Source organism: Rattus norvegicus, chromosome 1, assembly GCF_036323735.1.
Source record: "Rattus norvegicus strain BN/NHsdMcwi chromosome 1, GRCr8, whole genome shotgun sequence".
Classification (NCBI taxonomy): Eukaryota; Metazoa; Chordata; class Mammalia; order Rodentia; family Muridae; genus Rattus; species Rattus norvegicus.
The window spans coordinates 172,190,785-172,215,619 of NC_086019.1; the positions used below are offsets into that span (position 1 = coordinate 172,190,785).

Consider the following 24,835-nt stretch of genomic DNA (forward strand, 5'->3'; position numbering starts at 1 on the left):
GGTGGAACTTGCAAGGTGACAGATGGACAGACAGCTCCAGGGATACATCTTTTGTGAGTTGTCATCCATGCTGGGCTGTATTTGTCAGTGTTACAGCTGCCTTTGGGTCAAGTAGACTCCTACAAGTAATCCCTCCCCCATCCTCCAGTAAATAACCCCAAAACTCTCATTCATTCATGAGTCTAGTCTCACACCTTTGGTCTGCCAATGGGTGGTAAGTCTGGACTAAGTAGGTGTTTGTTCAGTCATATCCATAAAAAGTCATGGAGGTACCAAAATCTTGAGTTTGGTGTGAGGGTTTTATTATAAAACAGCATAATTTCTTTTGTTTTACAGCTTTTTTTTTAATTCTCTAATTTTTTTTAGAAAAAAAGCATGTTGAAATGTATTAGAATCAACCTGTACAAAAACAGTTGAAATATAACCTGAAACTGTTCAAATTCAGAAAGTCTAGACAAGTCCTTTTCTCTGACCAGGAGTAGAGTATGATGTCGTACTCTGGGTTGCCAACCAAGGAGGGGCGGGAAGGAAGGAGAAAGAAGCAGTAATAGTCCTTCACCAGTCTGAGGGGCTTTTGCACCACCACTTCTACCCCAGAGGCAGCCAAGAGGCCTGAAAGATTTTAGGAGAGCAAATGTTGGCAGACAGTCCTGGTGGGCAGCTGGGCCTAAATGCCTAATCAGGGCTGAGCAGTCAGAGGCAGCAGGAAGAGTAGCCAGCAGAGGACACCAAGATAGGAGAAACACCTTCTGCCATCCACAGACCCAAGCACTCTCCACTGGTATCAGACACCAGAGGTTGGTCAACCTAGTGCCCCAACTCAATGAGAGATCCTAGCTGGGCTTACGAGGCTGAAAATCCAAAGGTTTAGTAAACATAGCCCAGCACCAGACACCTCACCATTGTGAGTACTGTGGTACATGGGGCTGGAGAAGCAAGGCACCCTCTTCACTCAGGGAGGAGCCACTTCCACAGTCACCCCTCAGAGCTCAGTAAACTGCCTCCAGCTTAGAACCAGCCTGATAAAATAACAGGGGCCAAGAACAACTGGGAGGGAGGTAGCCAGCCCATCACAGACACGAGGACCCTGCAGGGAAGCTGGGCAGTGTTGGATCATGTTAAGATGGCATCCATTGAGCCCCTGAGTCTGAAGGGAACAACTAGGAAAGGAGGCATGGAAGGAGCAATCATTTTCTGCAACAGTACTAATGGATGGAGAGGTACTGGTGAGGGGCGGGCAAATCTGGAACTCACTGCAGTTAGAGAGGGGAGGAAATGGGCCCTGGTGTCCCCTCCTGACCTGACGCAGGCCTGCTGGTGCCAGCTGCCCCAGCTGGCCCTAGTGGCGGCTGGAGACGAGACCTTTCACTTTGGACACCTTCCTTGTGGGTTGCCTCTGCTCAGTATGGGGAGACACTCCCCTTCAGCCAGTTGCTGCTCCATTTCCTGAGCTGAGGATGCTGCTGCTGCTTTGAGTGGCTTCTTAATATTGCTAACCTCGGCTTTCACCTGCCGCTGAGTCTGGTGGTTCTCTTTGTACTGGTTGGCTCCCAGAACTTGCTGCTCAATGCCCAAGAGAACTGCCTCACAGCTGTCACACCATTCATGCAAGGTCTTGACAATATTATTGATATCTTTCTTCCAGATGTCACGGCCAGTGCAGAAATCCACTTGTAGGAGCTGATTTCGCTGGTCCAGCTTGCCCTGGATGATGTCAGTGTAGACTAGCCTCTTCTAGTTCCCTGAGATTCCTCATCTTCAGGTCCTTCAGCAGCACAGAATAGGGGATACACTTCATTCTTGATGCCAAACTCACGATGGTAAGATGCTTCTGCTGGGCTGCACTCAGTTCTGCCAGGCTCTCCTTGTTGGCTATGAAATCCGGGTATGTAGCGCAGGCAAGCAGGTTCAGCAACTGCAAATATACAGCATTGGCTCCTTCTGCAAGCTCCTGAACATTCGCCAGCTCCAGCAGTTCTCCAGAAACATAAACTCCAGGAGCCTCCAGGACCCGGCTTATGAGAGTGGTGAGGGCTAAGCCACTGGTACCTTTAGCTAATAAAATAAGCTGCTCCAAGAGGTTACTTGAGGGTTTCTGTTCACCTGCCATTCTCTGGTCTTAAGATCTGTCCCCGCCAACTCTCTATTCTCTTCGCCGATGTCTCTAATCTTTTTTTTTTTTACAGTCCAGACTTTGTCCCCCTCCTGGTCCACCCTCCAACTATTCCATATCCCACACCTCCTCCCCAACCCTGTCTCCAAAAGGATGTCCCCACACCTGCCCACTCCCTGAGGCCCCAAGTCTCTCAAGGGTTAGGTGCATCTTCTCTGACTGAGTCCAGACCTGGAAGACCTCTGCTGTGTATGTGTTGGAGGCCTCATATCAACTGATGTATGCTGCCTGGTTGGTGGTTCAGTGTCTGAGAGATCATGGGGTCCAGGTCAGTTGAGACTGCTGGTCTTCTTATGGGGTTGCCCTCCTCCTCAGCTTCTTCCACATTTTTCCAAATTCAGCCACAGAGGTCACCAGCTTCTGTCCATTGGTTGGGTGTAAATATCTGCATTTGACTCTTTCAGCTGCTTGTTGGGCCTTTTGGTAGGCAGTCATGATAGGCCCCTATTTGTAAGCACACCGTAGCATCGTGATAGTGTCAGGCCTCAGGGCCCAAGGAGGCAAACAAGCCGAAGGGACCAAGTGAGGATGTTTCAATCCCACTTGGGAGGGAGAAGAAAGCAACCACAGAAGGGGGAGATGGAGGAAGGGACCTGGCTGGGAAAGGCAACAGGGAGGGGAAGAGGGAAATAAGATCAGGTATTGGGTTGGGGGAACAGGACTGAAGCACTGAGGGCCAGCAGAAAGAATGGAAACAGGCAACCTCAGGAGGTGGCGGGGGGGGACCCCTAGAATGTACCAGAGACCTGGGAAGTGAGCGACTCTCAGAACTCAAGGGGAGGGACCTTAGATGAAATGCCCTACAGTGGGGAGAGGAAACTTGTAGAGTCCAACTCCAGTAAAAAGACAGGGCATCAAGTGGAGGAATGAGGTTGCCATCCCACAGTCAAAAACTCTGACCCAGAATTGTTCCTGTCTGAAAGAACTGTAGGAACAAAAATGGAGAAGAGCCTGAGGCAAAGGAGGTCCAGTGATAGGCCCAAATTGAGATAAAACAGCATAATCTTTTAAGATACCGATATCAATTGATTTTAAGCTCTAGATACTTTCCCATTGAATCTCTCCCTGCCCACTCACATCATTTCTCTACAACATCACATTCCAGAGTTTGCAAAGTCATTCCATCCTCCAGCACACGACTCTTTGTCACTATGTTATGCAGTTTGCTTTGCAAGAAATTATCAACTGGAAAATTGAGTTTCCAGCAGTACAACTGACCATTCCTACTGAAACTGGGGCTTTGTTGCTTCTGAAAAATTAAATTCAATTTATTTATAATTCTGTTCACATCGTTTTATGTAGACTATAATATTGTTAAAGATTTGCTTCATTTTTAAATGTTTGTGTGCCTGTGCCAATGCACATGTGTGAATTTTCATGTCTGAGTGCAGGTGCCTGTGGAAACAAGAAAACTCCCGAGAGCCGGAGTTACATCTGTTGTAATCCACCGGAAGTGGATATTGAAAACAGAACTCAGCTCCTCTACAAGAACAGCAAGAGTTCTTAAGTGTTGGGACAGCCATAGACTACAATAGTTAGGAAGTATTTCACCAGGATGAAGGTCAGTTTTCTCTTCAAAGTATTATCCAGGCATTTATTTAATAGTCTGATTATTCAAATGTATTACAGTGGGAGAAGTATACTATAACATACATTTTAAAACCCAATTGTGTGTCAGCTGATTAACACATAATCAAAATGCAGTATATACATACATTAGTTATTCAGATGTAAGGCAATATAAGTATTTTCACAACATGGGAAAGCTTGGAAAACACTATACTAAGTGAAATAAAGAAAAAGCCACTCCTATAATAGCCAAATGTGATGGTTACTGCCTCCAATCCTATTACTCAAGAAGGTGAGACAGGAAGATCACAAATTTGAAGATAACGTGGACTAAACAGCAAGATCTTATCTCAAAACAAATAAAAGAACAAAAATTTACTGTTTGGTTCTGTTTAAACGAAATATTCAGAGCATAAATGTCCATAGAAACAGAAAGTGGAACTTGTGTTTATCCAGGGTTGGCAAGAACAGCAAATGAGGAGTTGAGTTCTTGTACACTATTAAAAATTATTCCACAAATTGATCAGAGTAATGGCTAGTACCTTAAAAGGATAATATTGAGGTATGTAAATTATATTCCAATTGAAAAAAATTCTAATGAAATAGTCCTTAATATTTATTGAAATAATTCATATGTAGCAGGCAATTACATATTTAATCTCACCTAATAATATCTTGTCTGGTTTATAACTAATCATATAATTAACCAGCATTATCAAATGTATGGTATTATCCCAGACACTGAAAAGTAGGTTGATAAAATAAAATAGAACGACTCTACAAACCAATTGATGAAATAAAATAGAACCAATCTACAAACCAATGCATATTTTGGAAATTGATGTAAGTAAAGAACATATCTGACACATTGCAAAAATCAAATGTTATTCAGAAGTAGCACAAGACTAGCAATTGTTCATTATGGGAAAAAACTTCTTTCTTATACCATAGCTAAGTATGAATGAGTCTATAGGAAAATTTAAAACTGTGTTCTAGAAGTTGTATGTTACAAAGATTTCTCTAAAATTATGTCAAAACTAAAATTCACCTGGGAACATGATAACATAAATCGTTCAAATACATACATGATATGTTTGAAAAAACCAGGAAAAGCAAGTAAATGAAGTAGTTTAAACCTGTATAACTATGTATTTATTTTTCACTAAAGTACCCACAAATATAAAAATGGGTTTCAACCCATGCATGTGTGTGTGTGTGTCTGTGTGTGTGTTTGTATGTATATATATATATATAATATTTAATAGTCTAATAGTTTTAATATATTACAGTGAGTGGAGTATAACAAAGATTTTAATACCTAAATATGTATCAGTTGATCAATGCATAAGCAAAATGCAGTGTATTTATACAGTGGGTTAGTGAGATATAAAACAATATGAAATACTGCCACAACATGGGGAATGTTTGAAACACTATACCTACTAAATGTAAACACAAAAGCAAGTGTGTGTGTATGTGTGTGTGTATATCATAGAATGAAGATAAGTGTACACTAAATATATATAAGCATAAGTGCAATGTGATCAGGAGTTTAACTTTTTATTCGTGACCAACACAACACAAACAAAATCATAGTGAAGTATTATTTTCACCCTTCAAGTTAGCTAATAGAAATTCATTAATAATAATGGAAATCCCCAGGAGCTGAAGATGAGAAAGGGAAAGACAATGTCAGACACAGAGGAATAAGTCTTTCCAGAAGAGTTATCTGGCAAACTTTATCAAAGTTAAAATATAATTTCTTTTTACCCCCAAAAATGAACTTTTTCTAAGGAAATGAATTATACAACTTAAAGGATAATCATCTCATGATACTATCCAACAATGGGGAAAACTAAAAACCACTAATTGTTCATCAAAAGAAAAGCATATAAATAAATGCAGGGCCATCATACATTGGAATATTTTCTGTGTTTGAGTGAAAAGATGTCCATGGTACTTTACTAAAATATAAAGAAAGAATTCTTAGCAGTGCATATGAATTAATGCAAAAAATATTGTGCATAAAATTTAATATTATAAACAAAATAGGCATGGTTGCCACTTGTCTAACTGAAAGAAGTACAGGTATTCCCAGTGTATTTATTACTAATTTTCACATCATAGCTTTTACAAATAATTTACACAAATTTCTCTGTTAACTTTAAAAGAGTTACAATTTTAAGCAGTAAAAATGGACAATGGAATGATTTCCCTTATTAGATTCAGGATACATCACAATAGTAATGTAGCAGTTAAAATAACACATTGCAACGATACTACATAAATGAAAAAATATAGACATTTTATATACACATTTAGCTGTATTAGGGTTATCCAAAGGAACAGAACTAATATAGTGAATACACGTAGGTGGGGGTATAAATACACATACCTGTGTGTATGTATGTTTGTATGTATGTATGTATGTATGTATGTATGTATGTATGTATTATATAGTAAAAGGATTTTCTGGTTGCAGTCCAGCTATTCCAACAATGGCTGTCTACCAATAGAAAGTCCAATAATCCAGTAGTTGTTCAGCTCATAAAACTGGATATCTCAGCTGATATTCAGTATATGCCAGAATCCCTGAAAAGTAGGCTCTAACAACAGTGAAGGAATGAATTTTTCAGAGAGAGTCAGGACAAGCAGGTAAAGGGCAAAAGCTTCCTTCTTCCATGTCCTTTATACAGAAAGTATGGCCCAAACTAATGGTGGATCCTCCCCTCTGAATATCTGGATTAAAGGTGAGTCTTCCCACTTAAAATGATTTGATTAAGAAAATTCCCTCTAGCCTAGTAAGAGCACCAGGGGAAGGGGAAGCCCTTGGTCCTGCTAAGACTGAACCCCCAGTGAACGTGATTGTTGGGGGGAGGGCAGTAATGGGGGAAGGATGGGGGAGGGGAACACCCATATAGAAGGGGAGGTGAAGGGGTTAGGGGGATGTTGGCCCAGAAACCAGGAAAGGGAATAACACTCGAAATGTAAATAAGAAATACTCAATTTAATAAAGAAAAAGAAAAAGAAAATTCCCTCACAAGTGTACACAGCCATTTGAGTTTTAGCAGTCAAGTTTACCACAGAGAATGGCTATCCAAAATCCACCCCGGTCAACTTGATACTCAATCATATGTCCTTATGTCATGCTTGATTTGGTCACAGTTACCCTTATGACTATCCCATGCACTACCACAAATTCTAAAATAGGTGGCAATGCTTCCTAAAGGACATTCTGTTTTAGTGTCTCAAATTGAAATATGATAACCAATGATATTCTCCTTATTGATGTTACATTTCAAGATAAAGAATTTGAGAAAAGAAAACACAAATATCTGTACAAACACATTATTAATAAAATATGACAGAAACACTCATGTCAGTTATAATCCCTATTCCGACAACTTATCATGGGGCCTTGGCTAGTATTTATAACTACCTTCTTCTACTACCCATTGTGTTCTTCCTCTACCCTCTACAAGCACCTCAGATCTTGATTCTTTTCCTGGAGGAGTGACCCATCTAGTTTAGGTCGTTATAGTTTCCTATTGACTTCAATCATAAAACATGGTGGTACCACGAGATGCACTAAAGGATCTCCTACTCCAGACATAATCTTCCTACCTCCATTGTGGAGAAGCAGTCCAACTTGCCCTACATAATTTGGATCAAGCCCACTTCCTAGCACTTATTTTTTCTTAGCTAGATGGTTTAAGGGCATCAGAAAGCCAGAGGGAATCTGAGATTCCATTGTTATGGACTGCTTATTGTGTATACACACACACATAGAAATATATGGATATTTCTATACAGTTCATGAAACTCATGTAACATCACATCATTTATTAAAACTTAAATCATTAAGGACAAGAAACTTTTTAACTATGGCTACAAAGGCAGTGTCAACAAAATAAAATATCACAGATTTAATAGCACAATTAAAAACATTCTATATGCTAAATAATGAAAAGTGTAAATGCCCCCAAAACACAGAGTCCTCACAAAACATAAAAACAACTGTGACTATATCTGCAGTGGCCAGTGTCATTCATACCAACAATTCCCACAAGCCAGCTGTTCCTGGTGGATTCTTCTGCTATGATTTTAAAACTCACCTGACACCAGGCTCCAGTTGTTTAGAACAGATCTTGGGCATATGCTCGTTATTCTCCTAAACCTAAAGTTTTCTTTGCCTTCCTCTGACCGGTTCTCTGTGTCACAGTGGCTCGTGGGGAAATGAATGCACATACACTCATACATACACGCATGCCTGTTTGTATGTATACAAAGAGTGCCACCTAGACTCCTAAGCCTCTGCCTGCCAGTTGTATCCATCACACCTACAGGAGATTAGAGAGGCCAGAGATCAAAGTAGGTGTTGTCTGACTTTCTCCCTGTCCTTCCTTACATCATGGTTCTATCAGGAGCTGGCTCCTTTGCTACGACTGATCTTTTTCAGGCAACACTCTGCTGTGATTCCTTGTTTGTGGTAGCATTCATTCCTCTTTTCCATTTCAGATCAAATGAGTTAGCATTCACTTTTGGCTAATGCTGTTTCTAATTTCTGAGTGCCTCTACCTCCCCTCTGGATCCCCCTCAGAAGATGGGAGTTACTGTACCCTGGTGGAAAGGATTTGTAAATATCATCTCCAAAATCCCTTCAATTGTGCATTCATTTTTAACATATTTTCTTTTCATTTTTCCTTCTCTCATACAGTGTATCCTAATCACAATCTTCTCTCCCTTCACTCCTCCCAGTTCCCCCATCTCTCCTCCCCACTAGAGTCACTTCTCCTCTATTTCCCTTCAGAAAAGAGCAGGTCTCCCAGGGATATCAACCAAACGTGGCATATCAAGATGCAATAAGATTAGGCACAGACCTCATATTAAGGCTGGATGAGGCAACTCAGTAGAAGGAAAAAGTTCCCAAGAGCAAGCAAAAGAATCAGAGCAGTACCTACTCCCATTGTTAGAAGTCTCCAAGAAACACCACGCTAAACAACCACAGCATGTACAGAGAGGTCATAGGTCAGACCCATGCAGGTTCCATGATTGTTCCTTCAGTCTCCATGAGCCCCTACGAACCCTGCCTAGTTGATTCTGTGGACTGTGTTCTCCTATTATCCTTGATTCCTTTGGCTCCTACAATCTTTGCAAGTGTGCCTTCTATTTCCTGCAATTCCTCACTTTAGAACAGATCTCTTTAGAAGAGAGTGGAGAAACAAGAGAGATCACACCTTCTTAGGAAGCTTAGTAAGAAATGCCACCCATCCAGAGTGATCTTTCAGAGAGATACTATGTCTGTCTCCCCATTTGCATCTCCTTTAGAAGTGGTCCCTGTGCACCAGCCATATTTAGATGATAATGCATAGTCCCAGTGCACAAGAAACTCTGGGACACAGAGCTTGTTGTAACCTGGGTCTCATTTGAACATTCCTAAATCCTTGAGAAAAGTCACTGGAATTATGGCCATCAACAGACTTAAGAAGCTATAAAAATAGAAAAGAACAAAGTTATGGCACAACTATGCCCATGAAAATCAACTTTAAAGGAATTTTTAGAAGTAATATTTTCATGAGCTGTCAGGATTCATAATAGTAGTAATTTATTATTTTAATTCCCCTTTTGAAAGTTCCATGCCTATTAAATGTTTTACCAATTTTAATATTGCTTGAACGTTATGTTTGTTTGTTTGTTTGTTTTGAATCACCCAGACTGTCCAAGTTTCAGCAACAATCAGACCTTGCCTAGGTGGAAACAGCCAAGGATGACATCCTGGATCAGTCAAGAGGAACAGATAGACTGGAGGTCTATAGCCAGAAGAAGGGGGAACTACTGCCAGATGATCAAGTGCATTGATGGACCCTGTGATAAAACAGAAAGCAGATGAGTACACGAAGTCTCTCTGTGTGTGTGTGTGTGTGTGTGTGTGTGTGTGCGCGCGCGCGCGCATGCGCATGTGCGCTCAGTTTGAGGTACCACACTTGCAGAAATAATCACACATTAGGCTACAGAAGAAATCACACTAAATTTCAAATGACAGCAATCAGTGCTCACTGAAATGCCAGAGGTTAATGTGCCCTCTACAGCACAAGGTTGACATGAAAATTCATGAAGCATCTTTTGTTTCTGTGAGATGTTACCAGCTACAGGAGGAAACCTCACTAAACTGAACATTTACGTACTGTCTTAAAGGATGTCAGTCAGGGACCAAACCCAGAAACTATCCCAGGTAGAGACTGAGCAAAAGAAAAACACTTCACTTTTTATCATGGCACCTTCTAGGTAAGTGGTTCTCAACCCTTTTAATATTGTGACCCATTAATATAGTATATGTATAATGTATATGTTATATATATATATACATATATATGCATGTATATATTCTCAATCTTCCTAATGCAACCCTTTAATATAGTAGATGTACTGCCTAGTTTTGTGTGTCAACTTGACACAAGCTGGAGTTATCAGAGAAAGGAGCTTCGGTTGTGGAAATGCCTTCATGAGATCCAGCTGTAAGGCATTTTCTCAACTAGTGGTCAAGGTGGGAGGACCCAGCTGATTGTGGGTGGTGCCGTCCCTGGGCTGGTGCTCTTGGGTTCTATAAGAGAGCAAGTTGAGCAAGTCAGGGGAAGCAAACCAGTAAGAAACGTCCCTCACAGCCTCTGCATCAGCTCCTGCTTCCTGGCCTGCTTGAGTTCCAGTCCTGACTTCCTTTGGTGATGAACAGCAATGTGGAAGTGTGAGCTGAATAAACCCTTTCCTCCCCACCTGCTTCTGTGTGCAGGAATAGAAACCCTGACTAAGACATATATATACACTATATATACATATATTATGTATACTGTATATATATACATATATATGCATATATATACTATATTAAAGGGCTACAGCATTAGGAAAGTTCAGATTTTATATATATATATACATATATATATACATATATATACTCACCAAAGTGAATGATGAACACAAGCTTCCTACTTTCTATGAGAAGCCACAGCCACAGAAGTTGCTGCTGAAGAAATGACATGCTCAAGAAAAATGAGGCAGAGACTGCAAATTATACTAAACTTTTGGTCCAAGAGAATGAAAGAAGCCAAAGAAAAGTACCTGTAACTAATTGCCTAAAGATGTCAACTGTCCTCACTGAGAACTTACAGTTCTAAATCTTGGTCCAGTCAAAACTGTCTTTAAGAATAACAAATAAATAAGCAGACCTTAAAAAGGAAGGAAGAAAAACACCTTGTTTTCAAACTTTCAAAAGAAGAGGTGACAGAGTATCCATTATCCACACTAAACATGAAAAGGTAGAAATCACGTAGAGCAGTATTTTACCAAAGTAAACAAAAGCCATAAATTAAAATAACACAAAGTACAAAGACTCTTAATCACTTAAAAATCAATATTTCTAAAAAATAGAAAATCTTATAAATAACTCGACTCTTACTGGTTTTAAGATTTATTTATTTTACTTATATGAGTACACTGTAGCTGTCTTCACACCAGTGGAGAACATCAGATCCCATTACAGAAGGTTGTGAGCCACCATGTGATTTCAGGGAATTGAACTCAGGACTTCTGGAAGAGCAGTTGATGCTCTTACTGCTAAGCCATTTCTCAAGCCCAATATCTTGACGTTTTAATTGAACCTCCTTTTGTGGCATAATTAGAAATAAGTTACTGTCGTCAAATAAAGGCAGGTCATTTTTCCTATTTGAGGAGATAAATTGAAAATTGTATCCTTGATGTTTATGTTTAAATGAGAATGGTTTATGTAATTAAATGGTTTATGTATTTAATCAGAACACATAGAAAAAATTTGATTAAATATGTTACAGAAAGTATGGCCTTCTATAAGTTTTTTTATAAGTAGGCAACAAAGTAGACCTTGGATCCCCTGGGGCTGGAGTTAGAAGTGGTTGTGCGCAATATGTCATGGGTGCTGAAAATTAAACCCCAGTCATCTGCAGTATGAATGCACTCTTAATCACTCAGTCATCTCTCTAGGCTTTCCATGTAACCTTTCCTGTAGTTTCCTTAATGACTTACTAAGATCTAATACATCTGGTTGTAATACCTCTCTGGTGCCATACTCTTACCAAGTTCTCCGTCTCGAATTCCTTTCTATTCTTCATGAAATCATTTGCTTTTAGCCAGGACTTTGCCACCCACTCTCTGTAAACCTTCTATTCAAATTACAAGGGTTAATATAAATACCACTTTTTTAGATATTCTTATTTTTACTTATCAAGCCTAAGGCCAAAATAGATTGGAGAAGTTAGGTAGATGAATGGATGGATGGATAGACAGATGATAGATAGATAGATAATAGATAGATAGGTAGATAGACAGACAGACAGACAGACAGACAGACAGACAGATAGATAGATAGATAGGCAGACAGATAGAGGCACACACATAATAGGTAGTACATAGGTACATCGATATAGCCATTGATTTATGATATACCTTCAAACACTTATGCTGTCTTGAGTGCTTGCTTACATGATTTTTGCTCTTTACCAGTATCCTACAGAGGTTAAGATCAATGTCAATTCTGGGGCCCTTCTTTAAGGTCTAACATAAAATGATACCTTTGCCTATGTTAGCTGAAGAAGAAAATAATACTTGGTGGGCACCAGCTGTGGCAGGGGGAAGCTTGGAATTAAAAGGAAAATGATCCCATATCCATTTTTGTCACTTCACCTCATAGTTTCCTCATGATGAAAATGAACAGTCTCCAGACTACAACACCGAGACAAGCACTGAATTGGGACACAAGGTGCTCATCCAAGTGCTCCCTCATATGCCATATGTGCTCAGATGCCCCATTACTTAATTTCTGTGCTTTTGCATTTTCTCTTTTTCTTACAGAGTTTTCATACATAAGCATTTCCTGCATCCGCCTGTGTTCTACTGAATGTAAGCTGTTCATTTACCCTCCAGATAGAACTGAAGCTGTTTGCCATTTGAAATGCATAGGAGATTGGAGCATCAACGCCCTGTCTGACAGATGGACCAATTTGCAAGAGGTAGGGCTAGGCTTAGCCTACTGTAGAGCTGGGATCCAAACTGTCCTGCTGGGTAGAGAGCTCACCTATGGCCTGTGTGGTGCATCAATGTGGTGGAGACTTCTGGCTTGGATGCTCTTTCTCTCTAAATCCTCAGTGTTTTTATTTTCAGAAAAAAATGAAATATATTCTGTGCTTGTTTATAAATTTGTTTTGTTTTACTTTAGATTCACATATTAATATTGCTCAAGGCTTAGAGCAAATATCTATCACCTTTACTGAGTTGAGTCTGATCAAGGTGTTAGACATTCTCAACTGGCTAAGACTGTAAATCTGACCCACTTCTCCAGGCTTGGCAAGCCTTTGTAAATATTACTGTGGCCAAAGAAACTCCATGAACATATGGATTTAACATGGACCTTAATTATGTCTCTCATACTTACTCTAGACCCACGTTAGCCCCAGGGAGAAACTTGAGAGTGTGTCTTTGTTAAAAAGTCAGACATCGTTTTAAACTAATTGCTCCCTCACCATGACTTAAAGATGATGTCTAAACCTATAAGAATAAACTCTAAGTCCCTGATTCCTGACACTGTTTGCTCTTCATAAGTGTTCCCAGAAGACTTGAACACTATTGTTAATTCCAGTAAGTGTTTTCATGATTTTGGCTATAGAGTTAATGTTTAACAAGTTCCAGAGGAACCAATTTCCTGCTTAAGGAAACTTCCTTGCCAACTTCCCTAATTATTCCCAGACGCTCATTGCCCTAAGGAATTGCTAGAGCTAAGGAAGGTTGTTAATGGGCCACAGGTGTCAGCTAAGTTTAGTTACCATGGAAACAGATGTACAACAGCAGTACTCAACACCAGGAGACCAAGGACCCAGCACACATGAATTTCTAGTGTACCTGGGTTTTTTTTCCCTTTTTTCTTTCTGAAAATATGGCCAGGAAAACAGGCTTATCAAGATATATATCTCTCCTGTTAAACTCAATGAGGAATTGTCTACAGTGAATTCCCTAAACCACTTTTCTCAAACATGTTAGCCTCAAAACTCTGTTATGTTCTTATCATTTCTAAGGGGCCCAAAGAAACTTTTTATGTAGATTATAGTAATTAATAAATGCCACACTTATTAATTTATTAAATTTCTACACTAAAATTTTAAATCAGTACTCTATACTGTAACATGATTATTTGTTAATAGAAATAGGCATTTTAGTGAAATTTTGTTATTTTTTAAAAGCTTAGGAGAGTGTGGTTGTCATATTTCTGTGGATTTCTTTAATATCTGACTTAGTAGATAACTAAATTCTCATCTCAACTTCTGAATTCAATCTCTTAGGACATAGGAGATTACGTAGTTTCTGGGAAATTCTATTGTCCACATTTCGAAGAATGCAATACATAAAGCAAATAATGTTTTGATAGTATGAAAGTAATATTGATATCATAGATCCTCAGAAGAAACTCAGGGTCTCCAATGGGGCCCCCAAACCAACTTCAAGAAAAATGACTCAAAACACAACAGTGATGAAACAGTAAATAACAAATAACTTAATCTGAATGAAACAAGAAACAGACTAAGAGAAAGACTTTCAAATATTAAGATGAGAGTTTCTGCGCTTTGAACTTCAAATGTCAAGTTCATTAAGACATCCTAACAAACAAAGAGCTTCAATCTTCTGCTGAAACATCTTTTAATGACAACAGGAACAATTTGTTCTAGTATCAGTTAAAAAATAGGAAAACAGGAACCAAGCATGGTGACACACGTCTTTAATCCCAGCACTTGGGAGGTAGAGGCAGCCAGATCTCTATGTAAGTTCAAGGCCATGTTGTCTATATAGTGAGTTCAAGGGCAGCCAGGGCAAATCATAAAAATTATACAAAATCAGAAATAACACAACTAGAAGACTTATGAAAAGATCCACTACAGTTTTATTTTAAAACAATGATTCAGAACTCTGTAAATTGCTAAATATTAAAGTCCACAGAATTTATTGGCAAAAAACTTAGTATTAGAAAAAAAGTAAGTCAAACTTGACAACAATACCAAATACAGGATGATTTCACTTGCGGTAAGCATCTTTTTTTCCCTTTTCTTTATTGGATGAATTATGCTTTTCTGGTTTTCCAGAAGCAATTCTATCTGATGCTCAAACTGCACACATCAGAACATACTCATGATGCCAGGAGAGGTACGTAGGGATATGAGGTACTCAAAAGAATAAACTGAGCCTCTGTCAGATGATGTGAAAATCCATATTACTTCATCCATGTAAGAAGCTTTGCAAAGTATATAAGGTTCAAAAATTATAAACTCTTGTTAACATAAAAGTTCTGCTTTGGAGACTTGATGAGCCAGGGTCAAGAGATACCCAGGGTGGGAGGCTCACACTCTCACAGAAGAAGGGAAGGGGAAGTAGGAGGAGGAATTGAATGAGAGGGGAACCTGGAAGGGGGCAACAATCAGGATGTAAAATTAATTAATGAAAAAGCTTTTGCTTTGTTCTCCCCTCTGTCAAATAATTCAGAGAATTTTTGTGCCTTAAATATGGCTGTAAGTTCCTCTGCTTAGATAATAGTATCTATCATGATCTGGTCTTATTTCTTGACACTTAAATATTGGATGCAGGCATTACATAGTTCTCAAAAAATTACTCAAATTTTCAAACATTAACTTTTTTTTTCTTTTTTTCGGAGCTGGGGACCGAACCCAGGGCCTTGTGCTTGCTAGGCAAGTGCTCTACCGCTGAGCTAAATCCCCAACCCCTCAAACATTAACTTTACCTAGATGTAAAATTGTTCTACACTGAACTCTGTGTGGTCTTTCACACTATGACTACAGTGACCTCCACCAATGATGCTTTCTGGGATTTCTGGCATAGTCTTAAGGTTTTACAAGTGTTGAAAACAATTATAATATCCACTACACTACTTTTTTCAATTATTCAATTTTAAGGTCTAGAAGTAAATGAGCATGCCTGACCTTCACGCTTGATACCTACTATGGCAATAGGCACATGGTGAGTACCAAACAAGTTATCCTGATTTCAAGAGTGAGATATTCAAATGGAATAGCACATACAGTCTACCATTTTAAATTCACACTAATGGATCTGTGAATGATGACCATAGCCATAATGATGATGATGTGGTAGTGGTGATAGTAGTAGTGACACTGATTCCAGGTGTGCTGTCATAGTGGCAATACTGATGTGTTAGTGAGGGTAGTGATGGTTATGGTGATAATGGTGGCAATGATAGGTGTAGTACAATGCATGTGACAATAAGAATGTTAATGGTGGTCGTGGTGATGGTGTGTAGGTGGGGGTGATCGTTAAAGACTGTGTTGGTTAACTTGTCTTGTCACCATCACCAGGTGCTGACAGAACAACTTAGGAAATAAAAAAATCTTGCTCACAGCTCCATGAGGTTCATTCCATGCTTCCTTGGGCCAATCTACATGGTTCCAATCCCCTCTTCTGCATGTAGAAGAATGTAAATTGACCCATTCTTATCTCCTTGTACAAAGCTTTAGTCCAAGTGGATCAAAGACCTCCACACAAAACCAGAGACACTGAATCTATTATAAGAGAAATTTGTAAAGAGCCTCGAGCACAATGGAACAGGAGATAATTTCCTGACCAGAACACCAATGATCCAGATTCTAAAATCAACTATAGACAAATGGAATCTCAAAAATTAAAAATCTTCTGTAAGGCAACAGACATTATCATCAAGACAAAATGGAAACCTAGAGATTGGGAAAAAATCTTGACCAATACCACATGTGACAGAGAACTAATATCCAATATATACAAAGAACTCAAGAAGTTAGACTCCAGAGAACCAAATAACCCTATTAAAAAATGGAATACAGAGCTAAACAAAGAATTCTCAAATGAGGAATCTCAAATGGCAAAGAAGCATATAAAGAAATGTTCAACATCCTTAGTCATCAGGGAAATGCAAATCAAAACAACCCTAAGATTTTACCTCACATCGGTCAGAATGGCTAAGGTAAAAAACTCTGGTGTCATCAGATAATGGGGAGGATGTGGGGGAAGAGGAACTCTCCTCCATTGTTGGTGGTATTGCAAGCTGGTACAACTCTGGAAATCAGTCTGGAGGTTCCTCAGAAAATTGGACATAGTACTATCTGAGGACCCAGCTATACTGGGTATATACCCAAAAGATGCTCCAACATATAACAAGGACACATGCTCCACTATGTTCATAGCAGCCTTATTTATAATAGCCAGAAGCTGGAAAGAGCCCAGATGTCCCTCAACAGAGGAATGGATAGAGAAAATGTGGTACATGTACACAATGGAGTACTATTCAACTACTAAAAACAGTGACTTCATGAAATTCACAGGCAAATGGATGGAACTAGAAAATATCCTGAGTGAGGTAATCCAGTCACAAAAGAACACATATGTATTCACTAACTGTTAAGTGGGTATTAGGGAAAAAGCTCAGCATATTCATGATACAACTAAAAGACCATATGAAGCTCAAGAAGGAAGACCAAAGTGTGCATGTGTCAGTACTACTTAGAAGACGGAACAAAATAATCATGAGAGGTGGAGGGTGGGAGGAACTTGGGAGGAAGGGAGGATGGGGATGGGGAAAAGGGAACAGGAAGGAGCCAGGGGAAATGTATAGAGGGTCAGGAAATTGAACAGATTTGTGTAACAGTGGTGCGATGGGGAACTGGGGGTAGCCACCAGAAAGTTCCAGATGCCAGAAAACAGGAGGCTCCCAAGATCCAACAGGGATGACATTACCTGAAATACCCAACAAAAGAGAGGGAGAATCTGTAGAGACCATATCCAGAGGTTAGGCATGGCCCCTGTTTGAGGGATGCTGCCACCCATCCATCTCAAAAATATTAACCCAGAATTGCTCCTGTCTAAAGGAAATACAGGGACAAAGAATAGAGTAGAGACTGAAGAAGAGGCCATTCAGAAACTGCCCCACCACCAAGGGATCCATCCCATATGAGGCCACCAAACCCAGACACTATTGCTGATACCAAGAAGTGCTTGCTGACAGGAGCCTGACATAGCTGTCTCCTGAGAGGCTTTGACAGAGCCTTACCAATACAAATGCAGATGCTTGCAGCCAAACATTGGACTAAGCTAGGAGACCTCATTGAAGGAGTTAGGGGAGGGACTGAGAAGCTGAAGGGGTGTGCAACAATATCAACCACCAGACCCCCCCAGAGCTCGCAGGGGCTAAACCCCCAACCAAAGAATACACATGGAAGGACCCATAGCTCCAGCTGCATATGTAACAGAGAATGGCCTTTCTGGCATCAATGGGAGAGGAGGCCCTTGGTTCTGTGAAGGCCCAATGCTCCTCCTCCATTGTTGGTGGGATTGCAAACTGGTACAACCATTCTGGAAATCAGTCTGGAGGTTCCTCAGAAAATTGGACATTGAACTACCTGAGGACCCACCTATACCTCTCTTGGACATATACCCAAAAGATGCCCCAACATATAACAAAGACACATGCTCCACTATGTTCATAGCAACCTTATTTATAATAGCCAGAAGCTGGAAAGAACCCAGATGCCCTTCAACAGAGGAATGGATACAGAAAATATGGTACATCTACACAATGGAATATTACTAGGCTAACAAAAACAATGACTTTATGAAATTCATAGGCAAATAGATGGAACTGGAAAATATCATCCTGAGTGAGGTAACCCAATCACAGAAAAACGCACATGGTATGCATTCATTGATAAGTGACTATTAGCCCAAATTCTTGAATTACCCTAGATGCACAGAACACATGAAACTCAAGAAGGATGACCAAAATGCGAATGCTTCACTTCTTCTTTAAAAGGGGAACAAGAATACCCTTAGGAGGGAATAGGGAGGCAAAATTTAGAACGATGGCAGAAGGAACACCCATTCAGAGCCTGCCCCACATGTGGCCCATACATATACAGCCACCACACTAGATAAGATGGATGAAGCAAAGAAGTGGAGGCTGACAGGAACCGGATGTAGATCTCTCCTGAGAGACACAGCCAGAATACAGCAAATACATAGGCGAATGCCAGCAGCAATCCACTGAACTGAGAACGGGACCCCGTTGAAGAAATCAGAGAAAGGACTGGAAGAGCTTGAAGGGGCTCGAGACCCCATATGAACAACAATGCCAACCAACCAGAGCTTCCAGGGACTAAGCCACTACCCAAAGACTATACATGGACTGACCCTGGGCTCCAACCTCATAGGTAGCAATGAATAGCCTAGTAAGAGCACCAGTGGAAGAGGGAGCCCTTGGTCCTGCCAAGACTTGAACCCCCAGTGAATGTGATTGTTGGGGGAAGGGTGGTAATGGGTGGAGGATGGGGAGGGGAAGCCCATATAGAAGGGGAGGGGGAGGGTTTAGGGAGATGTTGGCCTGGAAACCGGGAAGGGGAATAACAATCGAAATGTAAATAAGAAATACTCAAGTTAATAAAGATAAAAAAATCAAAAAAAGAAAAAGAAAGAAGTGGGTGGGTGGGTGAAAGAGTACCCTCATAGAAGCAGGGGTGAGGGGAAATAGGATAAGGGTTTGCAGAGGGGAAACCAGGAGAGGGGATAACTTTTGAAATATAAATAAAATATCCAATAAAAAATTACTTAAAACTAGGAAGTTCATGGATGCATTTTCCCTGTAATGTTCATTGGATATGATAAATCAACAAATGTTCTTAGCATCTGGCTCTTATAATCTTTCTACCCACTCTTTTATGATTTTCTCTGAGCCTTAAATGTAAGAGTTGCATTGCATCTATATCAGTTGAGGTTGGGTACCCAACAGTCAATTATTTTCTGCACATTGACTAATTGTATATCTCTGAACTACTCTTCATCTCTTGGTCATTTGAACAAAACCAGAATAAATGACAACACCAGTTGACATTCAATGCAAGCAGAGAAAATTCTGCATGGTTCCACCCCTAGATAAAGAACTACAGGTGGTTAATGGCTGTTGAAAGAGAGATAATTATCTTCAAGGACAAATATGTTCATAGGCTGTCCAATCCCAAGTGGTCAGCCCTAGACACATGCAGATATAAACAAAGCTAAATGGACTCAATAGGTTACATACTCATGTAAGCACATACTACATATAGTACACATTTATATGCATACATGAATATAATCTTCATATGCATATATATGTATACAAATGCACATAATATACATACACACACACATATAAAAATACTTAAATACAAGATCATGAATTTGAGAGGGGTGACATAGAAGGAAGTTACAGGAGGAGAGTCAGGAATAATGCATGATGTAGATACCCATATATTAAATTATCAAAAAAAACCTTTCCTATTATCCTAGTGGAATGTACTTGGTGAGTTTTTAGTAATCTTATTCATCTTTCTTTTCCACAACATTTATTATATGTTTTCTGTATAAATTATACATTTCAAGTCCCTTTTCTCTCCTCTTTGATCTTGATTCTCAGTGTAAATCTGTCTTAAAGTAACTATCAATAACCATGCCACATCTCAAAAACTGAGAGACATTTAAATTCCTATGCCAGATTAAGTAGCCCCACATCTCTAAAATCAGTCTCCCACAAAGTCTCCAGGCTTAGATAAAGTGTAGGCAGGTTCTTGACTGTAGTGAAACATAAATACTGTGCTTATTCCCATCTGAATCTTCTCACTGTCCACATTTCTACTGCTATTAGGATCTTTTGGGCTCCCATAAAAATTTCCCAGCATATTAACTACTTTTATCATCACTTTGCCAAAACACAGAAGCAATTCAAGAAAATAGAGCTATATTTAGCTAATAATTCTATAGCAGAGAAGGCATTGGGGGTTGCAGTAGTTGGTCCATGGCTGTGGGAGCTTTCTGCCATGGACCAGCAGATGGAGAGCACAGTCAAGAACCAGTGCTGGGATATAACTCTTATGAGTCACTCCTAGTGGCCTAAGACATGTCCCAAAGTTACCCCAGCCTTGGAAACAGTGCCACCAGCTACAGACCAGGTATTGAAACACAAGAGTCCATGTGTGGGACATAAAATCATGCCAGGAAGATTGGTGAGTAGAGCAGATTGAGACCTGAAGACTTGGTGGGCACACACCTGAGACTTAGGTGACTTCCCAAGCCCTGCCAGATTCCTAGCCCGAACACTTGCTTTTCACATAAAGGAAACCTGTCCTATGGTCACATAGCTCAAAACAAGAGTTCTCCATGCTAATGAGGTATCTAGAGGCCCTGGGGGCTTATCCAATAAGCTTCCTTTCCAGACATTCCTCCCTGCAAAAGGTTTTAATCTCAGGTCAAACCCTGAGAAAGGGGTTATGGATCCATTATCCACCATGAACAGCTAATAAAGGATATGGTTAAACATGGACTGTTGCTTCCATCAAGATCCACTGTGAGAAACCTGGGGAAGACCTTTGTATATAGACCCATGTGAGTTAAGCCAGAGTTCTCCTCCCCACCTCCCCCTGCCTCAGGCTAGATGCCAGTCTTCAGCCTGCAGGTCCTGACTCCATTCTAGAAGCCAGACCAAAGCAAGAATGTAATCTAAAAGTGTCAACGTCAAACTCTACAGATCTGTGTCCAAAAGCTGGACTTCATGGTGGCATCATCTGGGTTTCTGTGGGCTTGAGTGGCCCCACCCCTGTGGCCCTGCTACCTACAGTAGCATTGCTTCTCTATTAAGCAAGGTCTATATGCTGTCTACAACTTCCCTATACAGCTGTCCCACAGTACTGATGTCTTCCACACGCTAGGATCCTGGGCTGTGTGTTACCTGGCCTCATCAGCTTTTTATGTTCTGTTGTGTATTGGGTTCTCTGGAATCTTGATGCAAATCCCAATAGCTCTTTCATTCTTTGTTCTTGCATAACAGTGCTACATAAATCATGACTATATAGAAAAACACTATATAAAACATATAAAATTATATATAAATATATAATATATAAATATTCATCATATATAAATTTATTGTATATCATATGTGTTATATGTTATACATTATATGTTATATATTTGTTATATATTATGTGTCATATGGTATATTATATATTATATGCTATATGATGTTATATACTATGTACTATATATCACACATCATATATTATGTCACATATTACATACTATATACTATATGCTATATTACCTATTATGCTGTATATTATGTTATGTGTTATATGTTTTATGTTATAGTTTATAAGTTTTTTATTTATTATATATTTATTTTGTCTATTTATATTTATTATACATAATATGCTATATACTATATACTACATACTGTATATCATACATCATATATCATATTATACATTTCTCATTATACTATATACTCTATATACTCTGTATTATGTATTCTGTATTCCGTATTATATATTTTATACTTTATATTTTATATTATATGCTATATGTTGTTATATTCTATGTGTTATATATCTTATATGTTATAATGTGTGAAGATATAAGATTATATATTTAAATATATACTATATATAAATATTTTGTATACTATGTATCACATGTACAATCGCTATATAAATTATGACAAATTATATTTGGCCCTCTTTTACCTCATCTACAGTAGCCTTACAGTGAGTATGTGTATAGAGTTGGGCACCCTGTAGGCTTTATTTTCTTAGGCTCTCTCTTTTAAAGGAAACACTTTCAAATGGGTGTTTAGTTTCATATCCTAGATCCTTTTCTTTTTTTTTTCAGGAATATCATTAAAACTTTATAACAATACAATTATCATTGTTTGGGTTAATGTATTAATTACACACTTTTTACATTATGAAAATAGGTCATAAATAGTGTAAAAATAATTCCAAAGGCCAACGTCTCACAAACTAGGAACCCTGAAAACAAGTTTTAAAAGTAATTAAAAAAACAAATTAGAAAGTGAACACAGGGAGGGGAAAAAAAACAAAAGTGAACACAAAGCAATCATCTCCAGATTACAAATAAAAACCCTCACAGGCCTTTGACTTAGTAATGACAGTTGGAAAATTACAATTGAAATAAGAAATCAAACAGGGGAAAAATCCATCTTTTAAATATTTACACTACCTAGATAATTAAGTTTGTGCCATATGTACAGTGAAAAGATACAACGCATTCTTAGAATAACCAAGTAACATGAGACTGGCCCATAAAACATAAAAAAAAAAACTACACACAAGGTTACATGTACCATTTCCCCCATTTCTCTCTTACATAGAGATAAACTTTAAAATGTGAAAAATAAAATATATTTCTAAAAATAAATCAGATATATACATCTTTTTAAAATGTCCAGCTTAATGAACCATTTACAACACTGTAAAGAATATCCACCCAGATGTCAGCAATACGGGAGACATTCCTTTTTGAATCCGACTCATTAGTATTTCTGAGATGGGTCAGAATATCAACTCATTTTGAAAAATGTTGGCATTTTTCTCTTGTTGTCAAGAAATCAAGCACAACGAGGTCCATCCCTTTTTTATGGGATATTTTTTATTTACATTTCAAATGTTATTCCCTTTTCTGGTTTCTCAGCCATAAGCCCCCTATCCCCTTCTTCTATAAGGATGTTCCCCCTCCCCAACTACCCCCCATTTCTACTCCCTGACATTCCCCTGCACTGGAGGGAGGGGGTATACAGAAATCCATCAATGTAATCCACTATATAAACAAACTCAAAGATAAGAACCACATGGTCATCTCATTAGATGCTGAGAAAGCATTTGACAAAATTCAACACCCCTTCATGATAAAAGTCCTGGAAAGAATAGGAATTCAAGGCCCATACCTAAACATAGTAAAATCAATATACAGCAAACCAGTAGCCAACATTAAATTAAATAGAGAGAAACTTGAAGCAATCCCACTAAAATCAGGGACAAGACAAGGCTTCCCACTCTTTCCCTACCTATTTAATATAGTAATTAAAATCCTAGCCAGAAAAATTTGACAACAAAAAGAGGGTAAATGGACACAAATTGGAAAAGAAAAAGTCAATGTATCACTTTTTGCAGATGATATGGTAGTATCCTTAAGTGACACCAAAAATTCCACCAGAGAACTCCTACAGCTGATAAACAACCTTACTAAAGTGGCTGGATATAAAATTAACTCAAACAAATCAGTAGCCTGCCTCTACTCTAAGGATAAACAGGCTTAGAAAGAAATTAGGGGAAAGACATCTTTCAAAGTAGTTACAATATAAAATACCTTGGGGTGATTCTAACCAAGCAAGGGAAAGATCTGTATGACAAGCCTCTAAAGAAAGAAATTGAAGAAGATCCCAGAAGACAGAAAAATATCCCATGCTCGTGGATTAGCAGGATTAATAAAGTAAAAATGGCCATTTTGCCAAAAGCAATCTACAGATTCAATGCAATTCCCATCAAAATTCCAATTCAATTCTTCATAGAGTTAGAAAGAGCAATTTACAAATTCATTTGGATCCTTTTCTGTTAGAGGTTCTTGTCCTCAAGACAGCAGACAGTCACCATGTTGTGTAGTATGAAGTGAGGAGCATGATCTCTCTTTACTGGCTCTAACCTCTAACCACAGCAGCTACTCTGTCTGCTTCATCTCCAATGTTAAGGAAGTCAAACTTCTTTCCTAAACAAACAGCACATTTTTCAGATCATTCTGCTCCATTTTTCTCACTAGAAATCTGCCCCCAAAATGGCCCATTTATCTCTGTTTACAGTGTCCCAGGGCTTCTGTAGATCCCATCTCTAAATAGTTCCACATTCTTCACACAAACATCTGCAATGGCTTGCTAACAACAGTCAGGTTTACCACAGTGCAACCACCCCACCTGTTTAAATGATTTCTGCCCTCACTTCGATAAAATGCCTTACAGAAATCATTTTAAGGAGGAGTTTCTTTGTACCACTGTTTCTCAACAGAGAAGGCATGGAGGCTGACGCAGCTTGGTCCATGCTAGTGGACACTTGCTGAAGTGGCTTTTCATACAGTGCCAACAAGGAAATTAGAGTCTTGTGCAAGGAGGGCCAGGCTATCATCACAAAGCTCACCTCTAATGGC

The 24,835-nt window shown here is 39.0% G+C and overlaps 1 pseudogene; it reads right to left on the reverse strand.

Moving 5' to 3' along the window:
• Window positions 1–1,339: 1,339 nt before the first annotated feature.
• Cops7b-ps2 (COP9 signalosome subunit 7B, pseudogene 2) lies at window positions 1,340–2,137 on the reverse strand (annotated as a pseudogene).
• Window positions 2,138–24,835: the final 22,698 nt, after the last annotated feature.